The sequence below is a fragment of the Mauremys reevesii genome, linkage group 12 (genome assembly GCF_016161935.1).
Source record: "Mauremys reevesii isolate NIE-2019 linkage group 12, ASM1616193v1, whole genome shotgun sequence".
NCBI lineage: Eukaryota > Metazoa > Chordata > Testudines > Geoemydidae > Mauremys > Mauremys reevesii.
In genome coordinates, this window is record NC_052634.1 from 51,863,078 (window position 1) to 51,883,086 (window position 20,009).

A 20,009-nucleotide genomic window follows, 5' to 3' on the forward strand; every position below is an offset into this window, starting at 1 on the left:
GTTAAGCCTTCCTCTGTGGCTTGGGCTGGGGAGCGTGATCCGGCGTCGGGTCCATTTGGGTGGAGCTGGCGGCCGGCAAGAATTCGGGCCATCAGGTCAACCCTCTGTGGACAATGGGGGCGAGCCGGCAGGCCTGTGATTTTGGCTTCGCTGGGCGGGCAGCTCAAGCCTGGCCTCCTATGAGCCTGGAAGGCAGCTGGCCGGGCTCACCCGTCTCCTCCCCGGGCCCAAGTTCCTTTCAGGCAGCAGGTGGAGTGAGGAGCCCAGGGAGGGGAGACCAAGGAGGTGTCCGGAGCCTCGTCCTGCCTGGTGCCCAGCAGGGCTCTTGCCCACTCCCGGCCCACCTGGTTTTGGCCTCTGCCACCCCTAGCAGTCAGCCAAAAGAGCAGAAGTCACCCTCTCCCTCCCGCAGTGGCCAGCATGGAGCTTGAACCCATGACCTTGGCGTTATTAGCACCATGCTCTAACCAGCTGAGCTAGCCGGCCTACGGGAAGCCCTTTCTTGCCTGACCCTTTTGGAAGGAGTCACCGGCTGGCGCAGGGAACGATGTGGCCTCCGTTATCGAATGGATGGATCAAGACGCCATCTGCCAAGGTAGGGGAATTAGCTCAAGTGGTAGAGCGCTCGCTTCGCATGCGAGAGGCAGCGGGATCAATGCCTGCATTCTCCAGCGGCAAGGCAGCCGCGGGACCTTCGCTTGCCCTTCTTTTAGAAGCCATGGTCAGTCAGCCGGCTCAGCTCCTCCAGTGGCCTCCATCCCTCTCCCCCTTGGCCTCCCAAAAAGCCAGCCCTTGCGGAGCACAAAGCTCTTCCTCCCCGGCCCTTCTCCCCCTTGCGCTGACTGGGAGGCTGGAGACAGCTGGGGGAAGTTAGCTCAAATGGAAGAGCATGGGAGAAGTAGTCAGACCCAGACACACATTCTCCAGCCTGCTCTGCTCTGCTTTGCTCTGCTGGGCTGGGCTCTAGTGGGGGACCTGCACCTTTCTTTCTGAGCTCTCACTGGAGCACAATCCCTTTCCTCCTCCCTCCCTGCTAGTCTACGCCAAGCTCATTGGCCGGGAGGGAGAGCCACTCAAATACAGAATTACTCACATCCCAGGGGTCCATGAAGGGAATGAGGAGATGGGCGGGGTGGCACGCGATACCAGCTCAGCTGAGACCGTGAGACCTCGCAGCCTCCTGATCTCAGGCAGCATGGCAGCCATGGAGCAGAGCAGAGCACGCAGACAGCTTGGAGACAGCCAAAGCGGGGAAGGGCTGCGTTGGTCTGGAAGAGGGAGTCGGTGGCTGTCTAGCCTGGAGGAGGCAGGGTCGTTTTGCTGTATGCTGGGCCAGAGGCCAGGGAGTCTGCTAGAGTTGCTGAGCTGGGCCTGCTCCTGGCTTTGCTTGGGTTAGAGGAAAGTGGTGAAGATAAGAACGGCCCTCCTGGGTGAGACCGATGGTCCATCTAGGCCCCTATCACGTCTTCTGACAGTAACCGATGCCAGGCGCTTCAGAGGCAATGGCCAGAGCAGGCAATCGTCAAGTGATCTATCCCTGTGTTGTCTTCTGAAGTTTGGTGCTTGTTTCTGGGGCTAACTCTCAGCCCAGACACACTCCAGGGAGGGAGCATTGGTGTTTGTGCCGAGGAGTGTGGCTGGGACTCGGACCCCCTTCCCCAGCTCTGGGTAGCGCCTCGCCCCCATTTCAGGCTGTGTTCTGCTTAAGGCCACAGAGCCCTTGCCTTTTTTTGCCCGGTGCCTGAGAGTCAGGCCAGCTGCGGGGAATTAGCTGAAGCGGCAGAGCGCTCGCTTTGCATGCGAGAGGTAGTGGGGGACGCCGCCCGCATTCTCCGAGCCTGTCGACTAAGGGCTCCTGATGAGCCTGGTGGACGGGAGAGCCGGCCATCTGACTTTTGGCCTTGCTGCCCGTAGCGGTCAGGCCGAAAAATCCCCCTCCCCAGGCCCACAGCCACCCAGGGGCTCCTCTGCACCATCTTGCCTGAGCGGGTGGAAGTGGAGCCTGGAACTGAGCTGATGCGCTGAGGGTTATTTGCACTGTGCGCTTCACATGGAGGTGAAAACACAGGGCACAGATCTTTGAGCACAACCCCCGTCCTGAGGAATGGGGGGGCGGGTGCTGCATAAAGAGACACCGGCTCTCCCTGGCGGGGCTGCAGCGGCTCTTCACAGGGGCAGTCCCACTGCCAATTGGTACCAGAGTTTTGAAAGCCTCCTTTTCTGGGCTGGCTCCTCTCTCTCTAGGGAGACTGGCGACCCCAAACTTCCCAGAAACCATCATAGCGAGGCCAACCTGAGCACAGACACCTGCTCAGCACCCCGGGGTGCAGTCCTGAACTCCGGCAATCAGCTACGCTCAGCTGCCCACCCAACAAGCGTTACACGCAGGAGCCTTCGTGCCCCGCGTGTTCAGGTCCCTCCCAGCGCCAGCTTTAAACTCCGCTGCTCAGTTCTAAGCTTTGGCCACACGGGGGCAGCCTGGAGCTCAGCCAACGCCTCCCGTTGCTGGTTGCGTTTCCCGCTCCTCGTGGCAGGTCCACACCCCGCAGGCAGATCTCTGAATCGGAGCCGAACCGTTCCCCAAATCCAGCGCTTTAGCAGCAGCTTTGCTAGGAAAGCGCTGACGTCCCCAAGTAACGTAAGAGCCAGAGCGCTGTGTCCAGGATCTTCTATCGGGCCCCTCACCGCGGTGTCTGTCAGGTGCAAGGAGAAACCAGGGAAATGTTTTCATGGCGTTTAAGGGCAGAAGGGGCCATTAGCTCAGCTAGTCTGACCCCGAATAACACAGAATTACACCATGACACACACTGATCCCACAGACCTTAGACAGATCAAAGCGTTTCAGCCCTCAGGAAGGAGGCTAAACTGGGTGCCAGAGGCAGCGAACAAGGGGCCCCCAAGGCAATGGCAGGGAGCTGACGAGGTGAAATATGCCCAGATGATCCCAGCAGGCGACCCACCCCCATGCTGCAGAGGTGGGAGTCCCTGTTCCTCCTGCCCTTAAGAATCTCTGGTGGTGAGTGGGTCCCCCCAGTTCCCCAGATAAGAATCCTCCATGTGGTTTCCCTGGCTTCACCTCCAGATAAGAACATTGTGTGGAGGGGGTGGGAGGAAGATTGTCTGGCAGATCTGTAAAGGGGGACTGTGTCTCCCTGTCTGGCCCAGGCTCCTGGGAGGAAGTGATCTCAGTGTGACTGGCTGTCTCCATTCCTCCCACCCATAAGAATCCCTGGTGTGTGGGTGCACCCTAGACCATTAAGGATCTCTGGTGGGTGGGTGTCTCTCTCCCCCTAGTCAGGATCTCTGGGGCGTGCCTGTATAAAAAGAGACTTTGACTCACCCAGGCTGGTCTGCCATCATGGATCAGACCAGGTCCTTCTGTGGAGGGTTTGAGTTCCTCCAATGATGTGATCTCAGTGTGTGTGGGTGTCCCTGTTCCTTCAACCCTTAACAATCCCTGGTGCGTGGGTGCGCTGGGCCCCATTACAATCCTCTGTCTTACCCCCATGAGGGATCCGGTGGATGTGGGTGTTCTCCACGCTACTGGGGTGTCTGGTGCCCCTGTCCCTCCTGGTTAATAGTGGAGTGTGTGGGTGTCCCCCCGCCCGTTAAGGATCCGTGTTGTGCGGTTGCCCCCGTTCTTCTCATTAAGAATGGTGCAACGGAGCATATGGGTGTGTCCCCCACCCCATGAACTAGCTCCCATGTGTGGTTCCCTGCTCCCATCCAGGCTCTGTTGGTGTCGCTGTTCCCCTTTTCAAGATCCGTGTTGCAGGGGCGTCCCTCCCCAAGTCAGAATCCCCAGCATGTGGGTGCTCCCATCCCCCGTCCAGGCTCTGCGGGGGGGGGGGTGTCTTAAAAGAGACCGTGTCTCACTGTCTTGCCAAGGCTACGCTGCAGGGGCTACTCACAGGCACAACCCCACTACTGATCGGCACAGGAGTTTTGACCTGCTCTGTTTCCGACCTGGGCCGGTTCACCTCTCCTTAGGCAACCTGGAGACCCTGAGCTTCCCAGGATCACCATATTGATGCTGAACGTTGTGCAGACACCCGATCGGCACAGCCCCCTGCAGCCCAGAACTTCTGAGCTCAAGCGATCCGCCAGCCTCAGCCTCCCCAGGCGCTGGGATCACAGGCACCAGCCACGGAGCCAAGCTTGTTTTGCTGTCTGGCAGCTGGAGCTTTAAACTCTGCTTGTGAGCTCTGTGCCTTGGCCAGACGGGGACAGCCTGGAACTGGGAAATGCTCCTGCTTCCCCCGTCCCCGTCTCATGTCGAGCTGCAGGCGCCGCTGTCCTGCCAGGTAAGATCCCGGATGTTTCGGTGCCCCCCATCCCCCGCCCAGGTGTCCGGGTATCTCTGCCCCCCATACAGAATCCTGGGTGTGGGGGTGTCCGTCCCTCTGCAGAGGATCCCGGAGTGTGGATGCCCTTGTCCCCCCCTACAAGATCCTGGGTGTGTGGGTGCCACTCTCCCCCCCGTAGATCTCTGGTGGGTGGGTCCCCAGGGTGTGAGTGCTCCCATCCCCCGATACAGGCTGGGGGGGGGGGTATAACTGGCTCTCCCTGTCCTGCCCAGGTGCTGCTACAGCAGCTGCTCCCAGGGGCAGCAACCCCACTGTCACCCTGCAGCTTTAACCTGCTCCAGGGGTGACCTGCTTCACCCTCCTGTGGGAGCCCGGGGACCCCGGACTTCCCAGAGTCACCTGATTGATGCCGAGCTTAGCACAGACACCGGCTCAGCATGGCAGGGAGCTGCCCTGAGCCCTGACAATCAGCTTCCCTCAGCCTCCTGCTGCACAGCGAGGGTCCCATGTGAGAAGCTTTGTGCCCCGCGTGTCCAGCCAGGTCCCTTCCAGCTCCAGCTTTCAATTCTGCTTGTGAGCTCCCATCTCCGGCCACACGAGGCAGCACTAACGGCCTCATCTAAATTTGACCCTTCAGACCGCAGATTATAACCCAGCGGGCAGATTATAGCCCAGGAAGCCAAATCCTTCCCCAAACTGACAGCTGAAGCAGAAGATCCCCTTGGAAAGATCAGGAATTTTGCCTTTAAAAACAAGGAAAATGTGCATTGTTCTCTTCTGTCTACAGCGAGAGATTGAAGAAACTCAATTGATTTCATTGACTGGAGGTTAAGAGGGGATTTAGTCACTGATTTTAAATACACAGTTTTAAAAATTCCCAGAGGGGGGAATATCTGATTTTAAAGGGTTCTTTAATTCACCAGACAAAGGTTGAACACGACCCAATTGGTTTGCAGTCAATGTCACAAAATGCCAACAGGAAATTACCATTTTTTAACCGTGAGGCTAATTATCTAGTGGAACAAGTTCTGTGCAGGAATTGGTTAAATCCCCATCACTGCCCTGTGTAAATGAAGACCGCAGCTCTTGCTGCAAGACACCTGGTGTGTGGGTGTCCCTGTTCCCCCTTCAGAACCTCTGGTACATGGTGATTCCCTCCTCCCAGTTCAAGATCCCCAGCGTGTGGGTGCTCCCATCCAGGATCTCCGGTGGGTGTCTCTGTCCCCCACCCCATGAACTAGCTCCAGTGTGTGGTTTCCCTGCCTGCCCCCATCCAGGATCTGTGGGTGTCTCTGTTCCCCTTTTCAAGATATGTGTTGCTTGGGTGCGTCCCTCACCCCAAGTCAGAATCCCCAGCGTGTGGGTGCTCCCATCCCCCCCTCCAGGCTCTGCGGGGGGTGTCTGTATAAAAAGAGACTGTGTCTCACTGTCTTGCCAAGGCTACACTGCAGGGACTATTCACAGGCACGATCCCACTACTGATCAGCAGGGGAGTTTTGACCTGCTCCATTGCCGACCTGGGTCGGTTCATCCCTCCTTAGGCAACCTGGGGACCCCAAGCTCTCCCAGGGTCACCATATTGATGCTGAACTGAGTGCAGACACCCGATCGGCACAGCCCCCTGCAGCCCAGAACTCCTGAGCTCAAGCGATTCGCCAGCCTCAGCCTCCCCAGGAGCTGGGATCACAGGCACCAGCCACAGAGCCCGGCTTGCTTTGCAGTTTGGCAGCTGGACCTTTAAACTCTGCTTGTGAGCTCTGTGCCTTGGCCAGATGGGGACAGCCTGGAACTGGGAAATGCTCCTGCTTCCCCCGCCCCCGTCTCATGTCGAGCTGCAGGCGCCGCTGTCCTGCCAGGTAAGATCCCGGATGTTTCGGTGCCCCCTTTCCCCGCCCAGGTGTCCGGGTACTTCTGCCCCCCAGACAGAATCCTGGGTGTGTGGGTGTCCGTCCCTCTGCAGAGGATCCCGGAGTGTGGAGGCCCTTGTCCCCCCCGACCCGATCCTGCGTGGGTGGGTGCCACGCTCCCCCCCCAGAAGCGCTCGGGTGCGAGGGTGGGTGCCCCGGTTCGCCCGTACAGCATCCCTGGTGCACGGGGGCCTCCCTCCGTCCCAACTCAGGGGCCCCAGGGTGTGAGCGCTACCATCCCCCGATACAGGCTGGGGCGGGGGAGGGGTATAACTGGGTCTCCTGTCCTGCCCAGGCGGTGCTACAGCAGCTATTCACAGGGGCAGCAACCCCACTGTCACCCTGCAGCTTTAACCTGCTCCAGGGGTGACCCATGCGGGTCGGGAGTGAGGGGCACCAGCAGAGCTGAGAGTCTGGACGTCAGGACTGGGATAGCAGGGGCTGCGGGTCGGGAGTGAGGGGCACCGTCAGAGCTGGTTGACGCCTAAGGGGCTGCGGGTCGGGAGTAAGGGGCACCAGCAGCGCAGTAACTGGGGATCTCAGCGAGGAATCGAGTGGGCTGCGGGTCGGGAATGAGGGGCACCGTCAGAGCTGGAGGGAGCGCAGGGGGCTGCGGGTCAGGAGTGAGGGGCACCAGCAGAGCTGAGAGTCTGGAGGTCAGGACTAGGATAGCAGGGGCTGCGGGTCGGGAGTGAGGGGCACCGTCAGAGCTGGTTGACGCCTAAGGGGCTGCGGGTCGGGAGTGAGGGGCACCAGCAGCGCAGTAACTGGGGAGCTCAGCGAGGAATCGAGGGGGCTGCGGCTTGGGAGTGACGGGCACCAGCAGAGCTGTGAGGTTGGAGGTCAGGACTGGGATAGTAGGGGCTGCGGGTCAGGAGTGAGGGGCACTGGCAGCGCAGTAACTGGGGAGCTCAGCGGGAAATCCAGGGGGCTGCGGGTCGGGAGTGAGGGGCACCAGCAGAGCTCTTGGTGTGGAGATCAGGATTGGGATAGGAGGGGCTGCGGGTCGGGAGTGAGGGGCAGCAGCAGAACTGTGAGTCTGGAGGTCAGGACTGGGATAGCAGGGGCTGCGGGTCAGGAGTGAGGGGCACCACTAGAGCTGGGGGGAACCCAGGGGGCTGCGGGTCGGGAGTGAGGAGCACCAGCAGAGCTGAAGGAAGCCCAGGGGTCTGTGGGTCAGGAGTGAGGGGCACCGGCAGCACAGTGACTGGGGAGCTCTGCGGGAAGCCCAGTCGCTGCAAGTCGGGAGTGAGGGGCACCAGCAGAGCTCTGGATCTGGAGATCAGGACTGGGATAGGAGGTGCTGCGGGTCGGGAGTGAGGGGCAGCAGCAGAGCAGGAGGGAGACCAGGGGGCTGCAGGTCAGGAGTGAGGGGCACCAGCAGAGCTGAGAGTCTGGAGGTCAGGACTGGGATAGCAGGGGCTGCGGGTCGGGAGTGAGGGGCACCGTCAGAGCTGGTTGACGCCTAAGGGGCTGCGGGTCGGGAGTGAGGGGCACCAGAGGTGCAGTAAGTGGGGAGCTCAGCGAGGAATCGAGGGGGCTGTGGGTCGGGAGTGAGGGGCACCAGCAGAGCTGTGAGGCTGGAGGTCAGGACTGGGATAGTAGGGGCTACGGGTCGGGAGTGAGGGGCACCAGCAGAGCTGTGAGGCTGGAGGTCAGGACTGGGATAGTAGGGGCTGCGGGTCAGGAGTGAGGGGCACTGGCAGCGCAGTAACTGGGGATCTCAGCGGGAAATCCAGGGGGCTGCGGGTCGGGAGTGAGGGGCAACAGCAGAGCTCTTGGTGTGGAGATCAGGATTGGGATAGGAGGGGCTGCGGGTCGGGAGTGAGAGGCAGCAGCAGAACTGTGAGTCTGGAGGTCAGGACTGGGATAGCAGGGCCTGCGGGTCAGGAGTGAGGGGCACCACTAGAGCTGGGGGGAACCCAGGGGGCTGCGGGTCGGGAGTGAGGGGCACCGGTAGAGCTGAAGGAAGCCCAGGGGTCTGTGGGTCAGGAGTGAGGGGCACTGGCAGCACAGTGACTGGGGAGCTCTGCGGGAAGCCCAGTCGCTGCAAGTCGGGAGTGAGGGGCACCAGCAGAGCTGTGGGTGTGGAGATCAGGATTGGGATAGGAGGGGCTGTGGGTCGGGATTGAGGGGCACCAGCAGAGCTGTGAGGCTGGAGGTCAGGACTGGGATAGTAGGGGCTGCGGGTCGGGAGTGAGGGGCACTGGCAGCGCAGTACCTGGGGAGCTCAGCGGGAAAACCAGGGGGCTGCGGGTCGGGAGTGAGGGGCACCAGCAGAGCTCTTGGTGTGGAGATCAGGACTGGGATAGGAGGGGCTGCGGGTCGGGAGTGAGGGGCAGCAGCAGAGCTGTGAGTCTGGAGGTCAGGACTGGGATAGCAGGGGCTGCGGGTCAGGAGTGAGGGGCACCACTAGAGCTGGGGGGAACCCAGGGGGCTGTGGGTCGGGAGTGAGGGGCTGCAGCAGAGCAGGAGGGAGACCAGGGGGCTGCGGGTCGGGAGTGAGGGGCACCGTCAGAGCTGGTTGACGCCTAAGGGGCTCCGGGTCGGGAGTAGGGGGCAGCAGCAGAACTGTGAGTCTGGAGTCAGGACTGGGATAGCAGGGGCTGCGGGTCGGGAATGAGGGGCACCGGCAGAGCTGGAGGGAGACTAGGGGGCTGCGGGTCGGGAGTGAGGGGCACCAGCAGAGCTGTGAGGCTGGAGGTCAGGACTGGGATAGGAGGGGCTGCGGGTCGGGAGTGAGGGGCACCAGCAGCGCAGTAACTGGGGAGCTCAGCGAGGAATCGAGGGGGCTGCGGGTCGGGAGTGAGGGGCACCAGCAGAGCTGTGAGTCTGGAGGTCAGGTCTGGGATAGTAGGGGCTGCGGGTCGGGAGTGAGGGGCACCGGCAGCACAGTAACTGGGTAGCTCAGCGGGGAATCCAGGGGGATGCGGGTCGGGAGTGAGGGGCACCAGCAGAGCTGTGGGTGTGGAGATCAGGACTGGGATAGCAGGGGCTGCGGGTCAGGAGTGAGGGGTACCACTAGAGCTGGGGGGAACCCAGGGGGCTGCGGGACGAGAGTGAGGGGCACCGGTAGAGCTGAAGGGAACCCAGGGGTCTGTGGGTCAGGAGTGAGGGGCACCAGCAGAGCTGTGAGTCTGGAGGTCAGGACTGGGAAAGCAGAGGCTGCAGGTCGGGAGTGAGGGGCACCGTCAGAGCTGGTGTACGCCTAAGGGGCTGCGGGTCGGGAGTGAGGGGCACCGGCAGCTCAGTAACTGGGGAGCTCAGCGAGGAATCCAGGGGGCTGCGGGTCGCGTGTGAGGGGCACCAGCAGAGCTGTGGGTGTGGAGATCAGAATTGGGATAGGAGGGGCTGCGGGTCGGGAGTGAGGGGCACCGGCAGCACAGTGACTGGGGAGCTCCGCGGGAAGCCCAGTCCCTGCAGGTCAGGTGTGAGGGACATCAGCAGAGCTGTGGGTCTGGAGATCAGGATTGGGATAGCAGGGGCTGCGGGTCAGGAGTGAGGGGCACCACTAGAGCTGGGGGGAACCCAGAGGGCTGCGGGTCGGGAGTGAGGGGCACCGGCAGCACAGTGACTGGGGAGCTCTGCGGGAAGCCCAGTCGCTGCAAGTCGGGAGTGAGGGGCACCAGCAGAGCTGTGGATCTGGAGATCAGGATTGGGATAGGAGGGGCTGCGGGTCGGGAGTGAGGGGAAGCAGCAGAGCAGGAGGGAGACCAGGGGGCTGCGGGTCGGGAGTGAGGGGCACCAGCAGAGCTGTGAGGCTGGAGGTCAGGACTGGGATAGTAGGGGCTGCGGGTCGGGAGTGAGGGGCACTGGCAGCGCAGTAACTGGGTAGCTCAGCGGGGAATCCAGGGGCATGCGGGTCGGGAGGGAGGGGCACTAGCAGAGCTGAGAGTCTGGAGGTCAGGACTGGGATAGCAGGGACTGCGGGTCGGGAGTGAGGGGCACCGTCAGAGCTGGTTGACGCCTAAGGGGCTGCGGGTCGGGAGTGAGGGGCACCAGCAGCGCAGTAACTGGGGAGCTCAGCGACGAATCGAGGGGGCTGTGGGTCGGGAGGGAGGGGCACCGTCAGAGCTGGAGGGAGCGCAGGGGGCTGCCGTTCAGGAGAGAGGGGCACCAGCAGAGCTGAGAGTCTGGAGGTCAGGACTGGGATAGCAGGGGCTGCGGGTCTGGAGTGAGTGGCACCTTCAGAGCTGGTTGCCGCCTATGGGGCTGCGGGTCGGGAGTGAGGGGCACCGGCAGCACAGTGACTGGGAGCTCGCGGGGAAGCCCAGTCGCTGCAGGTCGGGAGTGAGGGGCATCAGCAGAGCTGTGGGTCTGGAGCTCAGGATTGGGATAGGCGGGGCTGCGGGTCAGGAGTGAGGGGCAGCAGCAGAACTGTGAGTCTGGAGGTCAGGACTGGGAAAGCAGGGGCTGCATGTCGGGAGTGAGGGGCACTGTCAGAACTGGTGGACGCCAAAGGGCCTGCGGGTCGGGAGTGAGGGGCACCAGCAGAGCTGTGGGTGTGGAGATCAGGATTGGGATAGGAGGGGCTGCGGGTCGGGAGTGATGGGCACCAGCAGAGCTGTGAGGCTGGAGGTCAGGACTGGGATAGTAGGGGCTGCGGGTCGGGAGTGAGGGGCACTGGCAGCGCAGTAACTGGGAAGCTCAGTGGGAAATCCAGGGGGCTGCGGGTCGGGAGTGGGGGCACCAGCAGAGCTCTTGGTGTGGAGATCAGGATTGGGATAGGAGGGGCTGCAGGTCGGGAGTGAGGGTCAGCAGCAGAACTGTGAGTCTGGAAGTCAGGACTGGGATAGCAGGGGCTGCGGGTCAGGAGTGAGGGGCACCACTAGAGCTGGGGGGAACCCAGGGGTCTGTGGGTCAGGAGTGAGGGGCACCGGCAGCACAGTGACTGGGGAGCTCTGAGGGAAGCCCAGTCGCTGCAAGTCGGGAGTGAGGGGCACCAGCAGAGCTGTGGATTTGGAGATCAGGATTGGGATAGGAGGGGCTGCGGGTCGGGAGGGAGGGGCAGCAGCAGAGTAGGAGGGAGACCAGGGGGCTGCGGGTCGGGAGTGAGGGGCACCGTTAGAGCTGGTGGACGCCTAAGGGGCTCCGGGTCGGGAGTAGGGGGCAGCAGCAGAACTGTGAGTCTGGAGTCAGGACTGGGATAGCAGGGGCTGCGGGTCGGGAATGAGGGGCACCAGCAGAGCTGTGAGTCTGGAGGTCAGGTCTGGGATAGTAGGGGCTGCGGGTCGGGAGTGAGGGGCACCGGCAGCGCAGTAACTGGGTAACTCAGCGGGGAATCCAGGGGGATGCGGGTCGGGAGTGAGGGGCACCAGCAGAGCTGTGGGTGTGGAGATCAGGACTGGGATAGCAGGGGCTGTGGGTCAGGAGTGAGGGGCACCACTAGAGCTGGGGGGAACCCAGGGGGCTGCGGGATGGGAGTGAGGGGCACCGGTAGAACTGAAGGGAACCCAGGGGTCTGTGGGTCAGGAGTGAGGGGCACCAGCAGAGCTGTGAGTCTGGAGGTCAGGACTGGGACAGCAGAGGCTGCGGGTCGGGAGTGAGGGGCACCGTCAGAGCGGGTGTACGCCTAAGGGGCTGCGGGTCGGGAGTGAGGGGCACCATCAGAGCTGGTGTACGCCTAAGGGGCTGCAAGTCGGGAGTGAGGGGCACCGGCAGCGCAGTAACTGGGGAGCTCAGCGAGGAATCCAGGGGGCTGCGGGTCGGGTGTGAGGGGCACCAGCAGAGCTGTGGGTGTGGAGATCAGGATTGGGATAGGAGGGGCTGCGGGTCGGGAGTGAGGGGCACCAGCAGCACAATGACTGGGGAGCTCCGCGGGAAGCCCAGCCGCTGCAGGTCGGGAGTGAGGGGCATCAGCAGAGCTCTTGGTGTGGAGATCAGGATTGGGATAGGAGGGGCTGCGGGTCGGGAGTGAGGGGCAGCAGCAGAACTGTGAGTCTGGAGGTCAGGACTGGGATAGCAGGGGCTGCGGGTCAGGAGTGAGGGGCACCACTAGAGCTGGGGGGAACCCAGGGGGCTGCAGGACGGGAGTGAGGGGCACCGGTAGAGCTGAAGGGAACCCAGGGGTCTGTGGGTCAGGAGTGAGGGGCACCAGCAGAGCTGTGAGTCTGGAGGTCAGGACTGGGAAAGCAGAGGCTGCGGGTCGGGAGTGAGGGGCACCGTCAGAGCTGGTGTACGCCTAAGGGGCTGCGGGTCGGGAGTGAGGGGCACCAGCAGAGCTGTGAGTCTGGAGGTCAGGACTGGGAAAGCAGAGGCTGCGGGTCGGGAGTGAGGGGCACCATCAGAGCTGGTTGACGCCTAAGGGGCTGCAAGTCGGGAGTGAGGGGCACCGGCAGCGCAGTAACTGGGGAGCTCAGCGAGGAATCCAGGGGGCTGCGGGTCGGGTGTGAGGGGCACCAGCAGAGCTGTGGGTCTGGAGAACAGGATTGGGATCGGAGGGGCTGCGGGTCGGGAGTGAGGGGCAGCAGCAGAACTGTGAGTCTGGAGGTCAGGACTGGGATAGCAGGGGCTGCGGGTGAGGAGTGAGGGGCACCACTAGAGCTGGGGGGAACCCAGGGGGCTGCGGGCCGGGAATGAGGGGCACTGGTAGAGCTGAAGGAAGCCCAGGGGTCTGTGGGTCAGGAGTGAGGGGCACCGGCAGCACAGTGACTGGGGAGCTCTAAGGGAAGCCCAGTCGCTGCACGTCGGGAGTGAGGGGCACCAGCAGAGCTGTGGATCTGGAGCTCAGGAGTGGGATAGGAGGGGCTGCGGGTCGGGAGTGAGGGGCAGCAGCAGAGCAGGAGGGAGACCAGGGGGCTGCGGGTCGGGAGTGAGGGGCACCGTCAGAGCTGGTTTACGCTTAAGGGGCTCCGGGTCGGGAGTAGGGGGCACCAGCAGAGCTGTGAGTCTGGAGGTCAGAACTGGGAAAGCAGAGGCTGCGGGTCGGGAGTGAGGGGCACCGGCAGCACAGTAACTGGGGAGCTCAGCGAGGAATCCAGGGAGCTGCGGATCGGGTGTGAGGTGCACCAGTAGAGCTGTGGGTGTGGAGATCAGGACTGGGATAGCAGGGGCTGCGGGTCAGGAGTGAGGAGCACCACTAGAGCTGGGGGGAACCCAGGGGGCTGCGGGACGGGAGTGAGGGGCACCGGTAGAGCTGTGGGTGTGGAGATCAGGATTGGGATAGGAGGGGCTGCGGGTCGGGTGTGAGGGGCACCGGCAGCACAGTGACTGGGGAGCTCCGTGGGAAGCCCAGTCGCTGCAGGTCAGGAGTGAGGGGCATCAGCAGAGCTGTGGGTCTGGATATCAGGATTGGGATAGGAGGGGCTGCGGGTCGGGAGTGAGGGGCAGCAGCAGAACTGTGAGTCTGGAGGTCAGGACTGGGAAAGCAGGGGATGCATGTCGGGAGTGAGGGGCACTGTCAGAACTGGTGGACGCCAAAGGGCCTGCGGGTCGGGAGTGAGGGGCACCAGCAGAGCTGTGAGTCTGGAGGTCAGGACTGGGATAGTAGGGGCTGCGGGTCGGGAGTGAGGGGCACTGGCAGCGCAGTAACTGGGGAGCTCAGTGGGAAATCCAGGGGGCTGCGGGTCGGGAGTGAGGGGCACCAGCAGAGCTCTTGGTGTGGAGATTAGGATTGGGATAGGAGGGGCTGCGGGTCGGGAGTGAGGGGCAGCAGCAGAACTGTGAGTCTGGAGGTCAGGACTCGGATAGCAGGGGCTGCAGGTCAGGAGTGAGGGGCACCACTAGAGCTGGGGGGAACCCAGGGGGCTGCGGGTCGGGAGTGAGGGGCACCGGTAGAGCTGAAGGAAGCCCAGGGGTCTGTGGGTCAGGAGTGAGGGGCACCGGCAGCACAGTGACTGGGCAGATCTGCGGGAAGCCCAGTCGCTGCAAGTCGGGAGTGAAGGGCACCAGCAGAGCTGTGGATCTGGAGATCAGGATTGGGATAGGAGGGGCTGCGGGTCGGGAGTGAGGGGCACCATCAGAGCTGGTGGACGCCTAAGGGGCTCCGGGTCGGGAGTAGGGGGCAGCAGCAGAACTGTGAGTCTGGAGTCAGGACTGGGATAGTAGGGGCTGCGGGTCGGGAGTGAGGGGCACCGGCAGCGCAGTAATTGGGTAGCTCAGCGGGGAATCCAGGGGCATGCGGGTCGGGAGGGAGGGGCACCAGCAGAGCTGTGGGTGTGGAGATCAGGATTGGGATAGGAGGGGCTGCGGGTCGGGAGTGAGGGGCACCAGAAGAGCTGTGAGTCTGGAGGTCAGGTCTGGGATAGTAGGGGCTGCGGGTCGGGAGTGAGGGGCACTGGCAGCGTAGTAACTGGGTAGCTCAGCGGGGAATCCAGGGGGATGCGGGTCGGGAGTGAGGGGCACCAGCAGAGTTGTGGGTGTGGAGATCAGGACTGGGATAGCAGGGGCTGCGGGACGGGAGTGAGGGGCACCGGTAGAGCTGAAGGGAACCCAGGGGTCTGCGGATCAGGAGTGAGGGGCACCAGCAGAGCTGGAGGGAGCGCAGGGGGCTGCGGGTCGGGAGTGAGGGGCACCGGCAGCGCAGTAACTGGGGAGCTCAGCGAGGAATCCAGGGGGCTGCGGGTCGGGTGTGAGGGGCACCAGCAGAGCTGTGGGTGTGGAGATCAGGATTGGGATAGCAGGGGCTGCGGGTCGGGAGTGAGGGGCACCGTCAGTGCTGGGGGGAACCAAGGGGCTGCGGGTCGGGAGTGAGGGGCACCAGCAGAGCTGTGGGGCTGGAGGTCAGCACTGGGATACCATCCAGCCTGATGGTAAGCGATGCCCAGCTGAGCCCATGGCCAGTACGTCCTGCTCCACCCACAGCCGGGCTGGGAGCCAGGACTCCTGGTTCTTCTCCCCAGCTGTGGCAGGGCAGTGCAGGCTAGTGGTTAGAGTGGGGGTTGGGAGCCAGGGTATCCGGGTCCCACCGCTAGCTCTGGGAAGGGAGTGGGGGCGAGTCGTGGTGCCCCCCCCCGGCTTGAAGTGGTTTCCATCCTGTGCAGGGTTTACAGGTTTGTTCACTGGCTCTCAGCACCTCCCACTATACAAATTGTCCCAGTGCCGCTGGATCTAGTGGTTAGAGCAGGGGAGGCTGGGATCCAGGCAGGGGCGGTGGGTGTAAGGGGCCCAGGGAGGCACCTGGCCTGTGCTCCACCCAGAGGCCCTGCTCCCACTGTCCTCTCCCGCAAGGCCCCATCCTCACTTCGCCCTTCCCCAGCTCCATCCGGCCACATGGGGCCGTGGGGAGAGGCCGGGGTGCAAACGGCAGAGAGGCAGGCGGGGGCCTTGGGGTGGGGGCTAAGTGGCACATGTGGCAGGGCCTCGGGGGAAGAGACGTGAGAGGTGGGCAGGGGGGGTCAGGGGAGTGGAACAAAGGGGTCCTGAGGGGGGCGTGTGGGCGGGGCTGAAGGGGGAGTGTGGGCGGGGTGGAGGGGGCGTGTGGGCAGGGCTTTGGCAGGAGGAGGCTGAGTGGCAGCAGGCCTTGGGGCAGGGCCACAGTCCGGCCCGCCCAGCCTCCCAAGTGGAGGAGTCCCAAGCTGCCCATGGAGCCAGGACTCCTGGGTTCTATTCCTGGCTCTCCCACAGACTCCCAATCTGAGCTGGTGCAGCCCATCTCGCCCTCCCTGGTGCCTCAGTTTCCCCCGTGTGAGACGGGTCCCAGTGTGAACGGCTGCAGAGCCCTGAAGAATCTCGTCCCTTCTCCTGGCGGCTCCTTGGTAGCCCTGGGGAAGCAGCCAACTGCTGCAGCCCCTGGATCCCGTCTGGGCAGCCCGGGGTGGGGGTGGGATCTGGGCAATGGGAGGAAGGAATCCCCCCTTCCCCCACCCCACCCTGGGGACATGGGGGGAGGCTGGTGCTGCGGGGGCAGGGCGTCCTGCAGCCCTCGCAGGGGAGAAGGGGCAGGTTCCCGGCTTGGCTGCTGATGGGGGCGGGGTGGGGGCACTGCTGGACTGGGGCTCCCCTGCGGGGTGGAGATGGAGCACGGCCTGCTGGGAGCGGACGTCTCCTCTGGATGGGGAGGGTGACACTGGCCAAATTGTGGAGCCCCTGTCCCCAGACGAGGAGGGCCTCTCAGCCTTGCCGGCTCGTCTCTCTTTCACCAGGATCGGCCCAGCACCTGGCCTGGCCCAGACCCCCCTGCCTCAGCGCCAGCAGCGGCCCATTGGGGGGAGTGGCGCGGCCGGGGGTGGGGCCTCTCAAGCCCCCGGGAGCAGGGCCGGGCACTGGGGGCAGAGGCTGCGAGGGGGGGAGGTGGGTTGGAGAGATGTCGGGGGTGAAGCTGGGACTCAGGGGAATGGGGCAGGCTGCAGGGAGGAAGTGTGGGGGCCACCGGAGGAGCTGGGGGCTGGGAAGCTGCGGGGGACACAGCCGGGGGTAGTGGTGACACCGCAGGGGGCTGCTCAAGAGGCAGTGGGCTGGGGGCAGGGCGGGAGCTCGGACAGGGGTGGGGTCAGGCTATTGCGGGTCTCCTCTGAATGGCACCAGACTGCAGGGAACCCCACGGCCGGCAGCCCCCTGCTGGGGTCTGGTCAGTGCAGCCCCGCTGCACCCTGCTGGGGTCTGGTCAGTGCAGCCCCGATGCACCCTGCTGGGGTCTGGTCAGTGCAGCCCCGATGCACCCTGCTGGGGGTCTGGTCACTGCAGCCCCACTGCACCCTGCTGGGGTCAGGTCACTGCAGCCCCGCTGCACCCTGCTGGGGCTCTGGTCACTGCAGCCCCGATGCACCCTGCTGGGGCTCTGGGCACTGCAGCCCCGATGCACCCTGCTGGGGGCTCTGGTCACTGCAGCCCCGCTGCACCCTGCTGGGGTCAGGTCACTGCAGCCCCGATGCACCCTGCTGGGGCTCTGGTCACTGCAGCCCCAACCTCACACTGGAACTGGGCGGGGGGGGGAAGGTTTCTTCTTGCGCTCCCATTGGTCAGGGCTCTGCCTCCTCTTCCTATTGGCTATCTCGGGAGAGGCGGAGTTTCCGCGAGGGCGTCACGTGGCCTTGAAGCGTTCGCGAGGCGGCTCCTGAGCAGCCCAACCCCGAGCTCCCCTCCCACTGCCGCCCCTCCCCTCTCTGCCCCGCCCCAACCCCAGGCTCCTCCCCACTGCCGCCCCTCCCCTCTCTGCCCCGCCCCAACCCGCCCCTGAGCTCCCTCCCCACTGCCGCCCCTCCCCTCTCTGCCCCGCCCCCAACCCCTGAGCTCTCCCTCCCCACTGCCGCCCCTCCCCCTCCCGGCCCCGCCCCCAACCCCCCCGAGCTCCCCCTCCCCCAGGGCCGCCCTCCCCTCCCTGCCCCGCCCCCAACCCCTGAGCTCCCCCTCCCCAGGCCGCCCCTCCCCTCTCTGCCCTGCCCCCAACCCCACCTGAGCTCCCTCCCCAGGGCCGCCCCTCCCCTCCCTGCCCCGCCCCCAACCCCTGAGCTCCCTCCCACTGCCGCCCCTCCCCTCTCTGCCCCGCCCCAACCCCTGAGCTCCCCTCCCCAGTGCCGCCCATCCCCTCCTCCCCGCCCCAACACCCCAGAGCTCCCCTCCCCAGTGCCGCCCCTCCCCTCTCTGCCCCGCCCCAACACCCCGAGCGCCCCACCCCAGTGCCGCCCTCCCCTCTCTGCCCCGCCCCAACACCCCTGAGCTCCCCTCCCCACTGCCGCCCATCCCCTCTCTGCCCCGCCCCCAACACCCCCAGCTCCCCTCCCCAGTGCCGCCCATCCCCTCTCTGCCCCGCCCCAACCCCCAGGCTCCCCTCCTCAGTGCCGCCCATCCCCTCTCTGCCCCGCCCCTGAACCCCAGAGCTCCCCTCCCCACTGCCGCCCATCCCCTCTCTGCCCCACCCCAACCCCAGGCTCCCCTCCCCACTGCCGCCCATCCTCCTCTTTGCCCCGCCCCAAACAACCCCGAGCTCCTCCCCAGTGCCGCCCATCCCCTCTCTGCCCCAGCCCCCAAACACCCCCAAGCTCCCCGATGCCGCCCATCCCCTCTTCTGCTCCCGCACTCAAACACCCCCGAGCTCCCCTCCCAGTGCTGCCCATCCCCTCTCTGCCCCCGCCCCAACCACCCCCGAGCTCCCCCTCCCAGTGCCGCCCCTCCCCTCTTCTGCCCCGTCCCCAACACCCCCAAGCTCCCCTCCCCAGTGCCGCCTCCCCTCTTCTGCCCCGTCCCCAACACCCCCGATCTCCCCTCCCCAGTGCCGCCCATCCCCTCTCTGCCCACGCCGCCAACACCCCTGAGCTCCTCGATGCCGCCCATCCCCTCTTCTGCTCCCGAACTCAAACACCCCCGAGCTCCCCTCCCCAGTGCCGCCCATCCCCTCTCTGCCCCCGCCCCAAACACCCCCGAGCTCCCCTCCCCAGTGCCACCCATCCCCTCTTCTGCCCCCGCCCCAAACACCCCCAGCTCCCTCCCCACTGCCGCCCATCCCCTCTTCTGCCCCAACCCCAAACACCCCCAGCTCCCCTCCCCAGTGCCGCCCATCTCCCTCTCTGCCCCTCCCCAACACCCCCGAGCTCCCCTCCCCAGTGCCGCCCCTCCCCTCTTCTGCCCCCACCCCAAACACCCCTGAGCTCCCCTCCCCAGTGCCTCCCATCCCCTCTTCTGCCCCACCCCCAAACACCCCTGAGCTCCCCTCCCCAGTGCTGCCCATCCCCTCTTCATCCCCCAAATACCCCCAGGCTCCCCTCCCCAGTGCCGCCCATCCCCTCTCTGCCCCCGCCCCAACACCCCCGACCTCCCTTTCCCCTCTCTGCCCCCGTCCCCAAACACCCCAGCTCCCCTCCCCAGTGCCGCCCATCCCCTCTTCTGGCCCCGCCCCATCATCACCCCGAGGACCCCTCCCCAGTGCCGCCCATCCCCTCTTCTGCCCCAGCCCCAAACACCCCCGAGGCCCTCCCCAGTGCCGCCCATCCCCTCTGCTCCCGCCCCAAACACACCCCGAGCTCCCCTATGCCGCCCATCCCCTCTTCTGCCCCTGCCCCAACACCCCCGAGCTCCCTCCCCAGTGTCGCCCATCCCCTCTCTACCCCGCCCCAAACACACCCCGAGCTCCCTCCCCAGTGCCGCCCATCCCCTCTCTACCCTCGCCCCAAAACACCCCCGAGAACCCAATCCCCAGTGCCGCCCATCCCCTCTCTGCCACCGTGCCCAACCCCCGAGCTCCCCTCCCCGATGCGGCCCATCCCCTCTTCTGCCCCCGCCCCAAACACACCCCGACACTGCTCCTGGTTTTGGGAGGGGAACAGCAGAAAGGACAAAAGAAGCAAGAGACAAAGAGAAAGTAGGGAGGGATGGATGGAGGAAAAGGTGAAACAAAAAGGACAAACCCTAATGTCCCCAGTGATTCTAAGGGACAAAATCCCAGGTGCGCAATAAAATTCTGCCTCCTTAAGCTCGTGTTTTCCATGCCTAGAATTCAACTGTCACCTGATGGATCAGACTGAACAGGTTTCATACCTCAAGGAGGCTCTTACCTTCTAAACAGGGACGGCTGTTTTCTAGTAAAATCAGGCAAAGGGAAGGAGAAAACTCGAAAGAGGTTCCTCCTGGCGCTCACGTCCGTGAACCCGAATACTCTCTCAGTCCTCAAAGAGAGACCTGGAGAAGGAGACTTGCTGAAGCAAAGCCACAGGGGCCTCTGAGGGTTCCCTGGCCCCTCGCCCCTGTCCTGCCTGGCTGATGTCAGCATCTCTCTGTGAGGTCACCACCTCCCCACCACCTTTGACCAATAGTCTGAGGTCCTGCAAAAGGCCTTTGTGATGTCACTGCCACACCCCTCCCTTGCTGGGCTAATGTCCTGCCCCTGGCCAGGCACTTGGGAGGTTTGAGCTACTCCCTGTGG

At 64.4% G+C, this 20,009-nt stretch overlaps 1 non-coding gene across 1 annotated transcript; it reads right to left on the reverse strand.

The window, feature by feature from the left end:
- Positions 1 to 412: 412 nt before the first annotated feature.
- Positions 413 to 486, reverse strand: TRNAI-AAU. The gene has a single exon. It is a non-coding gene; the product is annotated as a tRNA-Ile (tRNA).
- Between the last annotated feature and the right edge of the window lie 19,523 nt (positions 487 to 20,009).